The sequence below is a fragment of the Otolemur garnettii genome, unplaced genomic scaffold, assembly GCF_000181295.1.
Source record: "Otolemur garnettii isolate 467f Iridium unplaced genomic scaffold, OtoGar3 scaffold00022, whole genome shotgun sequence".
Taxonomy (NCBI): domain Eukaryota; kingdom Metazoa; phylum Chordata; class Mammalia; order Primates; family Galagidae; genus Otolemur; species Otolemur garnettii.
Window position 1 is genome coordinate 7,786,476 of NW_003852417.1, and position 9,747 is coordinate 7,796,222.

Here is a 9,747-nt window from a genome sequence, read left to right on the forward strand (position 1 = left end):
AAGAAGAAGAAAAAAAGAATATTCTAGATAATGCATCTTACACAATTAGAAGCACATGATATACTTCTTTTATTTTCTCATAGAAATTGCATGAAACAAAATTTATCAGAATTCATTCCCCTGTTCTTAGGGCACAAATCTGGGCTCGTAGTAATGTCAATAACAAATACATCTATAACAGTTCATATAAAAAAGAAAGTAGGTAGAGGTTTTCCCAAATTAGACCATAATCTTAAACATGTACATGATTAAATTCTAAAGACAAAAGAAACTTTTCTAAACCAGAAATAATAAAGCCTAAAGTTTGATCAATTATGCTGTAGGAAACAATTATCTATTTCCTGTGTAGAAAATACTACAAAATCATTGATACATGAAATAACATTCAAATAGGGTGTAGCAAAAGAATATTAGAAAACGGTATTGTAAAAGTGGTAGGATCATTCATTAATAAAAGTATGTTATTTTTCTGGATTTTGAAACATTTATTGTGGTTTTAAGATTTTTAAAAGATATGTAATTTGCCGTGATTTTTTTCCATTAAGGATATTCACTTTGAGCTGGGTGCAGTGGCTCACGCCTATACTCTTAGCACTCTGAGAGGCCTAGGGGGGTGGATTGCTTCAGCTCATGAGTTCGAGACCAGCCTGAGCAAAAGCGAGACCCCTTCTCTACGAAAAATAGAAAAACTGAGGCAAGAGGATCACTTGAACCCAAAAGTTGGAGGTTGTTGTGAGCTATGACACCACAGTACTCTACCTAGGGTGACAGTTTGAGACTGTCTGACCAAAAAAAAAAAGAGAAGAAGATATTCACTTTTCTATCTTTAATTAAATTTGTAATTTTCTTTATATAGATATATATTTATTTTATTTTACTTTTTAAAGAGGATCTCCCGAATTGCATAAGCTTTAGGCTTCACAAAGTGGATCTCTCTCCACCTCCAGGCACTAATTTATCTGGGTCAGGTGGATAAGAGCAACTGAAAGTCTAGTAACCAGGGGGGCCACATGAGCCAAGCCATTACTCTCCCAGCACGCTCAGGGGCTGGGGTGTGTCCACCTGCAAACAGTCCATGTAACACACACGGTGAACCTTCCCCATACGCATCTCCCCCTTCTCCATGCCAACCAATAGAGAGGGTTTTCTTCCTAGGATCCTGGATAGACTATTCATTTCTTTGATCCAAGGTGATCGCCGGAATTTTTTACTGGGTCCCTGATGACAATTCTTAACCTCTCCTCTCTGACAGGAAGCAGACCCTAGTGCTGGGAAGATGGGTCCCAGGAGGCAGCGAATTTGGAAAGAGCACAATACGCCCAAGGGCTCTGCTGATGGGAACTGAGAGAACATTGAAGATGAGGAAAGTGAAAGCCCAGGCGGGGTAAGCAATGGGGGTCCACCTGAAGAATAATCCTGGCATAAGGCAACGAGGCAAAGATTGGTAAAGGCAGGAGTGGGAGGCAGAACTGAAGAGCCTTCCCGAAGCCCTCGGACCTGGGGGAGGCATCGCGAGCCCATGGTCTTGGCTGGGACACAAGCGAAAAAGTTTTAGTAAAGGGAGTTAAGCTGAGTCAAACGCCACCAAAATAACTTCAAAATTTTTAAGGCTGACATTCAAAGTTTCCAGAATTTGATCCTAATGTATTCCCTTCCAGCTTTATCTCCCACTAAGTGTATAAATGTCACACACACTTCCCCAATGTTCATACCACCCCCGGCAATGAACCATTACTTAGTTCCATCACCAAAACACCCACACACTTTGCCTGGTCTCAACTATTCAGTCACCATGTACTGAGTGTGTGTGACCGAAACAACTACCCAGGGCACATCAGGCCCTATGCTAGGTGCTTGACGGCCAGCCTGGCAGTAAGTTAAGTATTATTAGTCCCATTTTCCATTAGGGAAATCATGGAGGATAGAAATCATATGTCCAGAAAAGGAAAATCTAGGTCTTGAATCCAAGTCCTTCAAAGTAACAACCAGCATTCTGCCTCCCCATCCCGCACTGCCTCCCAGGCTTGTCCCAGGACTGGCTGGGCACTGTAGGAGGCAGGAGCACCTGGAGGCCTGTGAAGGGCTCTGCAGACCAGGAGCACAGGCCTGGCTGCTGCCCAGCAGATGGGAGACTCCAGGTGAGCAGCAGGTGCCCAGTAATGGGTGTTGGGACCACAGGCTGCTGGGTAAGCTTGGAGGCTTCTCCAGGGCAGTAGAAAGGTGGGGAGCAAAGTCAACTGTCTCAATATCTGATGGTTCTGATATCAAAATTCATGTCTCATAGCTCAGTGGCCAGAAAACAGCTCCTTGCTACTCTCTCAGTGAACTGAACATGTGTGTGTCATGGGAATAAGAAACTCCGGCATGTAAAGGCCTTCGTGGTATTCATAGACCCAGAAGTGCTTCTTAAAGGGAATGAGATGACGAAAATCGCCTGAGTTTGCACATCATTTGGTATCGATTCTCACTCATCCAAGCGCTTCATAATCATATCAATAAATGGCTTGATAATCCCTGTGGAACCGAGGTTTGAAAGTGTTGTCACACCTCCTTTCTCACTCCCACTCCCGTCATGCTGGGAGCAGCGAGCCTGTTATTCCACATCACAAGCCCAGATCAGGCCTAGAGAGCAAAAATCCCTCCCCCAAGCAGACGCCACCAGCTAGCATACTCACCCGAGCTCTTACCAAGTTCCTATTAAGGAAGACACTTTGCCCACACCATTGAATTAAATCCTCACAACATCCTGAGAAGTAGAAATTACTCTCATTTTAGAATAGTATTTGATTCTACAATGTGTATGAAAGAGCAAAGGGTCGGCAGTGCCCATAGCTCAGTGGGTAGGGCACCGGCCACATACACCAAGGCTGACAGGTTCAAACCCGGCCCAGGCCAGCTAAAACAATGACAACTGCAACAAAAAAGTAGCCGGGTGTTGTGGGCGGCACCTGTAATCTCAGCTACTTTGGAGGCTGAGGCAAGAGAATCACTTAAGCCCAAGAGTTTGAGGTTTCTGTGAGCTATGACACCACGGCACTCTACCCAGGGTGATAGCTTGAGACTCGGTCTCAAAAAAGAAAAAAAGAGAGAGAAAGAGAGAAAATAAAGATGTTGGGCAGCGCCTGTGGCTCAGTGAGTAGGGCACCGGCCCCCCATACCGAGAGTAGCAGGTTCAAACCTCCCCCCGGCCAAACTGCAACAATAAAAAATAGCCAGGTGTTGTGGCAGGCGCCTGTAGTCCCAGCTACTCGGGAGGCTGAGGCAAGAGAATCACCTAAGCTCAAGAGCTGGAGGTTGCTGTGAGGTGTGATGCCATGGCACTCTACCAAGGGTGACAAAGTGAGACTCTGTCTCTAAAAAAAAAAATGTTTAAAAAAAAAAGAAAGAGCAAGGGTCAAAAATATCATAGGCAATCCCGAAGATGATAAATAAAATGAGGGATGTGGAGAATCTTATTAAATATCAAGAATTATTATAAAAGTATCCTAATGAGGACGACACAGCATCAGTGAAAGAAGAGTCAGAAGGATTATGGAGCAGACACGTGAGATCAGACTTGCAAGACCCGACCCACACATTTGTGGGACTAGATTTATGACAAAACAGGCATTGCAAGATAGAAAGGAAAGGAAAAAAAAATTTTTTTTTGAGATTTTGTCACCCTGGGTAGAGTGCAGTGGTATCATCATAACTCATGGCAACCTCAAACTCTCGGGCGCAAGTGATACTCTTGCCTCAGCCTCCCGAGTAGCGGGACTGCAGCTGCCTACCACAGCACCCAGCTAGGTTTTCTACTTTCGGTAGACACTGGGTTCTTGCTGTGGCTCAGGCTGGCCTCAAACTCCTGAGCTCAAGCAATCCACCTGCTTTGACCTCCCAGAATGCTGGGATTATAGGCTTGAGTCATGGTGCACAATCTAAGGAATTTTTAATAAACACTGTTGGGACCATTGGTTATCTGTATAGCAAATATGATTTTGGACTCCCTACCTCACATTAGACACAAAAATCAATTCCAAGTAAATGAGAGATGTGAAGTGATATAACTATAAAGATCTACAATGAAGAACAGGAGAATATATATGTGTACATATATATATTTTTTTCTCTCCAGGAAAGCAGCTTTCTTGAACAAGTTACACGAATCATAAAGAAAAAGGGGAATACATTTGACTACCTTAAAATGTAAAACTCTGCTCAAAGACACCATTGAGAGAACACAAAGACTTTCACAAACTGGGAGTTAAAATTCTCACAAACCTGGAGGATTCATTTGTAATACGCGAAACAGACAAAGCATTAATTATTATCCGCATAATAAAATAAATCCCATAGATAATTTGGCAAAAGACTTGAAGAGGCACTTTACCTAATGAGAATCTTTTGTGATCAATAAACATATAAAAAGCTGTTCAATTTACTTACTAATTAGGAAAATGCAATTTAAGACCATAATGAGATACCATTTCGCACAACCAGAGTGGCAAAAAATAAAAAAGTCTGAAAATATCAAATGTTGATGAGGTTAGAGCAGTCAGAATATTTATACACTGATGGTGAGAATAATTGGTATAATCACTCTGGAAAATGATTTGGCATCATCTAATAACTATCTGCATGGATTCCAACCGTTCTGCTTCTTAATGGGTATTCTGGAAAAATTCTTACCTGTGCCCAAGGAGACACCAAAAGTCCACTAATAATGGATAATTGAAGGTATGATGCATTGATGTAAGAGAATACCATATAGAAGTGAAAATGAATTGGCAACTGCCCTTGCATAAATCTCAAGCACTTACTGCTGAAGAAATGAGGCCAGTCACAGAGGAATACATAGAATGTGATTCTACGTGTATTTTGATAGAGTTCAGAACTGTGCGAATCTAAGCAAGGTGTTGTTTAAAGATACAAACATATGTGGTAAAGTTCTACAGAAAAGCAAGAGAACAATTAAACCAAAATTGAGCGTGGTAGAAAACTGTGAGGTGGGAAAAAAGGAGCTAGAACGAGATACGGGACATAAGGAGTTCAAAAATAGAGATGCAGGTGTGAATGGGTGACATTATACACTTCAGTGTTGTTGGTAACAGCACAAAAGGAGAAATCACCTAAAAGATCATCAATTAGCAACTGGCTAAATAACTTACACCATTGCCCTAAAATGAAGAGGTATGCAGTCCTAGAAAAGAATGAAGGCACACTTACAAATAAATGCAGAAAATTCTATGACATGTTATTTGGTGGGAAGAAAAGAAAGGTTCAGAACAGTGTTTGTAACATGCTACCATTTGAGTAATAGAGTAAGAAAACTACGTATGTTTATAGGCAAAAATATCCCCGGTGGAACCTGCAAGAATTGGATAACGTTGGTTGCCTCTGGGAAGAGACTTAGGTAGGTAAAAACAACTTGCCCTTTAAGCCATGTGCATAAAGTAGACAATTCTAAATGTAAAAATTGGTAAGTGTTAAATAATTTATGTAAAATTCTAAAATACTCCAGTAAGTTAAAAAAAAAAAAAAAAGTAAAAGTCTAGACAGATGAGAGAAGCTTGGCAAAGTGCCGCTGGTGCTGACGCCGGGTTACTGGTGACAGATGTCTATGTTAAAGTTATATAAAGAAACCTGCAAAGTTCCGGGTTCAGATTCACAGTAAGCCCATGTGTTTAAAGCCTCTCCATCTCAAGGCCCCACTAAATCGACATAAAGTACATTTTAAGGCTATATTCACAACATAGCTTGCCATTTAAAATTACAAAAACAACAGACAGAATCAACCTAGAGAAAATTGAATTAATTAGTATGTAGCCACATGAAATAGAATTGGACAGCCAGACCCCAGGCTCCAAAGCTGCATAGCCCTTGAAATCCCCTTAATACACTGTGGGGAGAAGGGTCTGGCGAAGCATTTCCACTGTTCCCTCTCCACTTACAAATGGAGGACAGGTAGGAGAGGGGCAGGCCCTGCCTGTCCTGGGATGAGAGCAAGGTCTCTTTCCTCTGGTGTTAGTTGATTGACTTCAGAGGACATAGAAAACGTGCTTGTCCTGGGAGAGGAATCAGGCCAAAATTAAGTTAGATCCCTACTGTTAATACCAAAGACTTGAAACAGTCCATTAATAGGGGGCTAATTGGATAAACTATATTACATACACATAGCAGAGTACTGTGTAGCTGCAAAAGGGATAAATTTATTTATATCCTTGGAATATATTATTACGTTAAAAAGAAAAATGGAGAAAATTATGTGATCCCATTATTTATTGGAAGGAGGCTAGACTGAAAAAAAAGAATATATATACATGCACTTATTTTCCTATGTATAGTTTTTTTAAATAGAAGGAATAACCTAAAACTGATAAAAATTATTGAACTCTATGGGGAAGAAGAAAACCGGGGAGGAGATGGGTAGAAAGGAGACATATCTAAACATACCTGTCTTGTATATTCTATTTTGGAAACCTGTTATTATTTTACATAAATTAAACTAAACTAAACTGAGCTTAAAAATTTCAAAAGCAATCTCAAAATCAAAACAAAAATAAAAAATGTGGATCTAATTGTTGGTGGTGAAACCCCACAGAAAGGAATTCTTTGAATTGATTCCAAAGCACAGCAATTTGACAGCATATCCACAGTGGGACATCCCTCAAGGAAAAAAGAAACTGAGAGTGATCTTAGATGCTCTTCAGTAATTGTACTTTTGTGGCAGTTGTTTTTCTGAGATTGCAAATAAATAATTAGGATAGAGTTAATAGAAATCAGGATTTTTTTTTTTTTTGGCAAGGGTGAAAAAAGATAGGTGTATTATAAGACCTATGAAATTAAGTAGAAGCCCTACAGTCATACACGTAAAGTGTCAGTTTGAACCCATGACAGATTTTAGAAAAAAAGTGAAGGAGGAAGATGAAAGGAAGAGAAAGAGAGAGAGGAAGAATAATAAGAAGGAAAGGATGGAGGAAACCGTATATCGTAGCTCTGTCTACTAGAAAGGCCTAGAAACAATGAAATAACCAAGTTTATAGCAATGAGCACCCTTGGGGTCTAGATTGTGGTCACTAAATACCATTTCTTTCTAAAAGAAACTGGGACTACTAAGAAAAAATGGCTGAGTCCACTGTGGGAGCAGAACAAGTACACAGGAGAAATCACATAGAAAATGCATGACTTGGGTGGCACCCGTGGCTCAGTAGGGCGCCAGCCCCATATACCGAGGGTGGCCGGTTCAAACCTAGCCCCGGCCAAACTGCAACAAAAAATAGTGGGCATTGTGGTGGGCACCTGTAGTCCCAGCTACTTAGGAGGCTAAAGCAAGAGAATTGCCTAAGCCCAAGAGCTGGAGGTTGCTGTGAGCTGTGATGCCACAGTACTCTACCGAGGGCAACAGAGTGAGCCTCTGTCTCTTAAAAAAAAAAGAAAGAAAAAAGAAAATGCATGACTTGATAGATACTCCAAATAAGGGAGTTAGTAATGAGGTAATGTTTAAAGGACTCAGGAGATAACTTGAAGAAGTTTTATTGTTAAGTATGGGACAACTGGAGCATCAAAAGAATAGTAAAAGATTTGATTAAGACACATCAGATGTACTTAATAAGTTTACAATGATTCTAAATAAATCAAAAAGCAAAAACAAAACAAAACAATGAGTTACTTTGAAGGAGAGTAAAGAACATACACATTGTTTTGGACACTAGTGGATAAAGGATTAAGAGATAGCATTTACCTATGCATCTCAAGGTAACCAAATATCTAATCACAAGATGTTTCTCTCTATAGAAGTATTCCAGATAGTAAATGAAGACAGAATAATATAACTAATTTGTGAGCCTTTATGAACTAAAGGATGTCAGTAATAACTATCAAAAATTGCAAAAGAGATTTAAAAAATAGATATTTTGTATGTCCAAGTGGAAGTATACAATTTCTACCTACAAAATATTCTTTTTTGAAAAAATTAGCAAGGTGTGGTGGCTCATGCCTATAATCCTAGCAATGTGGGAGGCCGAGGTGGATGGATTGCCTGAGCTCAGGAGTTCAAGGCCAGCCTGAGCCAGATTGAGACCTTGTCTCTAAAAATCGCTGGGTGTTGTGGTGGGTGCCTGTAGTCCCACCTACTCGGGAGGCTGAGGCAAGAGAATCTCTTAAGCCCAAGAGTTTGAGGTTGCTATGAGCTACAATGCCATGACACTCTACCGAGGGCAGCAAAGTGAGATTCTGTCTCAAAAAATAAAATAAAATAAAATAAGGTATTAGTATTGAAAACAATGCAGTCTAAAAATTTGTAACCTCATATTAATTTAATTTAATTTTTTTTTTTTTGAGACAGTCTCACTTGGTCACCCTTGGTAGAGTGCTGTGGCATCATAGTTTACAGCAACCTCAGACTCTTGGGCCCAAGTGATTCTCTTGCCTCAGCCTCCCCAGTAGCTGAGACTACAGGTACCTGAAACAATGCCCAGCTTTTTTTTAGAGACAGGGTCTCACTCCTGCTCAGGCTGGTCTCAAACTCATGAGCTCAGGCAATCCACCCACCTCGGCCTCCTAAGTGCTGAGATTACAGGTGTGAGCCACGATGCCCAGCCAAATTGTCTTTTAGGTTAATTGTTCTCAATACCAAAGTAAAGTTCAAGTCGTAGATGAGCCCTTCACCCAGGGGGCATGCTGAACACCCTGAGGTTGTGTGCATTAGGTGAGATTCTGCCAATTGCCCTCCTCCTTCCCCTGGTCACCCTCCCCCTGGCTAGAGTATATATGTGTTTTATCATTCATGTGGATACGCAGTTGTTCGTATATTGGTTTCATATTAGTACTGAGTATATTGAATTTTTTTTTCCATTCTTGAGATATTTTACTTAGTATGTGTTTCAACTCCACCCAGGTAAATGTAAAAGATGTAAAGTCTTCAACTTTTCTTATGGCTGTATAAGTACTCCATGGTATACATGTGCCACTGTTTGCTGTGAGGTAGTCTTGTGATGGTTTGGTAGATGATACATAAATAGATGGATGGATGGATGGATGCATAGATAGATAGGTAGGTAGATCAAACCTGAATCTGACCAAGGCACTAGATTTAAAAATCATTGTGCTAAAAGTACATGAATGGAAAAATAGATTAGAGAACATTACATGAATACAATCAGTATGATTTGGTTTAGAAAACTCCACAGGTCAAGTAAGCTGATGTCTTCAACAAACTGCAAGAAATAAAAAACAATTTAAAAAAAAGAAGAAATTGGCTTGGCATCTGTAGCACAGTGGTTACGCTAGCCACATATACCCAGACCAGCTAAACAACAAATGACAACTGCTACCAAAAAATAGCTGGGTGTTGTGGCGCTGCCTGTAGTCCCAGCTACTTGGGAGGCTGAGACAAGAATCGCTTAAGCCCAAGAGTGTGAGGTTGCTGTGAGCTGCGACACTATGGTACTCTACCCAGGGTGATGTAGTAAGACTCTGTCTCAAAAAAAAAAAAAGAAGGAAAACAAATAGAAGGGGAACTGCTAGGGTAAAGGACAAAATGTATGCCAACCAATTATAATACATAGTTTTTATCTGGTTTGTAATTCATTTCAACAAGTTGTAATTTGTTTAGTCTTTTGCTAGAGATCAGTGTTTTTCAACCTTTTTTATCTCAATGCCAACTTGAACCTATGGTTAAACTTCCACAGCACTCTTAAATTATGTTCATCAGGCTCAGCGCCTGTGGCCCAAGCAGCTAAGGCGCCAGCCACATACACCTAAGGTGGC